Source organism: Ornithodoros turicata, chromosome 3 (genome assembly GCF_037126465.1).
Source record: "Ornithodoros turicata isolate Travis chromosome 3, ASM3712646v1, whole genome shotgun sequence".
NCBI lineage: Eukaryota > Metazoa > Arthropoda > Arachnida > Ixodida > Argasidae > Ornithodoros > Ornithodoros turicata.
Window position 1 is genome coordinate 27,655,020 of NC_088203.1, and position 2,375 is coordinate 27,657,394.

Below are 2,375 nucleotides of genomic sequence, written 5' to 3' on the forward strand. Positions count from 1 at the left end.
TACGGCGTCTGCAGATAGGTTGTGGAGGGCCTGGCACGCCGCTGTGAAACGCAAACGGTGTAGCACACCGAGAGGATAAGCAGCTAGACGCGCATTGACTGCACGGCGACGACATGACCCAGCAGTGAGGGAATGCAATGCCGCTACGATGAGACGAAGGTGAGAAGACCCCCCCCCCCAAAAAAAAGGGGGGGGTTAGGGAACGATTGACCGAGGCCACTCTCCCTGCCGCACGAGTTCGCGAAACAGAAGTTGTTAAATAACGAGGTTGGACATGCTTGTAACGTTTGCGGTTGCCTGTGGTTTCGCACCGACGTGGCGCCCGCACGCGCGCCGTACGGCCAACTGTTGCCCAGGGAGTTCATGTGCACGCGCAATACAGCCTGATCTCGCCCGCAGTGCGCGCGCACGATACAGCACAGCTATCACGGTTGATTCGTCGCACGTGGACTGTGAAAAGGTTTGATCTTTTTCTTCCTAAAATTATTTGGGCTTGACTCTCTTGCTCCCCGTAGTTTGCAGCGCTGAACCATGCGTAATAAAGATACGCCATTTTACTCTCTAATAAGCTCACCTATAATTTTAGGAGCTTAAAATTCTACCTATTATGAAAACTGCTCTGCAATATAATTGCACTGTTACATAGATTACTATCCATTAAGCTCCTCTAAGTTCTTCTCACTTCCCATTTCAGCTTACCGTGTCCTGTCATGCAGAGGAGCCAGCATTTCTGCTCGAATACCCGTGACTGCAAACAGCTTACTTCATCAACATCGAGCAAAGTAAGTATTGTCAAGCAACAACATCTATCAAACCAACCAACCCACTTGTCCTGATAGAACACTATCCAGCTGTAGCAAGCGGCACAGATTTCTTCTGCGTAAAAGCAGAGAAAGGAGTAAAGAGCAGCGAAAAATTCCACGCACTTTTGCTCGAATAGCTATGGCTTCAAAAACCGAAGCATAGGCTGATAAACTGAGAAAAACACACACTATTCTGCTATGAGAAAATTATTGGATAATGCGACACACAATCGCACTGTCCCTGCGTAAAGAAAGCACAAAACAAGGGTACACAAATTCCCTTAAGCCAACAGGGAAAATTACAGCTATTCGGGCAGTATAATATGATATGCGCTGAATTTTTATGGGTGAAAATTGCAATAAGAAAAGCACTGCTAAACAAGTCCACACATGCGATAGCCCATACAAGACATGGGCAAAGAGGCTTAAGACGGAGCGCTCAGGCCTAATCGCAGAGCCACCGCCGATCGCTATGAAACTCAAGCGCTAACACAAGATGACAACAACAAGGTACTAGCGGCGGGTAAAAAATGCAAACAGAAAGGCACTGCTAAAGGAGTCCAGACAAACTACATCGCATGAAAACACTGCTCATCAGGAAAATGGCTTAAAGGGGCTATAAACGGGTACAAAAGGTGCACATTTCTTTGTGTTATATTATTGAAACTTAGGCAGTGAAAACTCCTTGCAATTACTAACTCTCAAAAACAAAAGGCGCTTGCATACGGATGAAATATACACTGCACTCTTTCGCAATTTAGCTCCGCCCCGCGCTCTAACTTTACGTCATTTTGACTTAGCGCTTTCCTCACCAATTACGATCGAGTGTTCCACGTATGATTTTATTTCAAATGCGGAATTGGACTAGATGAACGTGAATCCCCTTCTATTCAAAATCTAAGCAGAGACATCCTCAAACTGAAAAAAGAAATGCGTTTAATTTAGGTATCATACGCGCACTGCGTTTTCTGGGCAGTAGCACACCACGAACGCGAATGAATATCCGGGACTACAGTTCCGGAATCTTAGGTAGGTGCGCGATGGAACATCTTCGTCATCTTCGAATGGTTCCGACAACTGGGCTTTGGTTTGAGCCACGCGGCATCGCGTCACCAGCTCGCGTGGTACAGTGGATAGCGTGCTGGCCATGTCACGTTGTGACTGGGAAGAACCCGGGTTCGAATCGCATCATGCGATAGCAGCCCAGCTATTGACGTTTGCGCCAGCCGGAGATGTTGAAGATGTCATGACGTTGAATTTCAGAACCACGGAGCGCAAAACGTCGTTTCACACAAACAAACTGAGCGCTCCGACTCACAGCTGATAACGAAGTGTGTTTATTGGCTGGTAATTGGAAACGTCATGTGCGCAGCTCGGCCCCCCGATTGGACGGCAAAACGCTACGTAGCCATGTGACGTATGCGTGGTGGAGAGAGGCTCGCTGGTTACTCATCTTTGAAAGCAGTTATATGGGTCAGTGAGCTGGCACGAGCCGAACGAAATGCATATTTGGGTATTATGATCTGCCTTCTTTCATGGGGTATCATTATTTCAGAAATGTTTGGTGGCCTA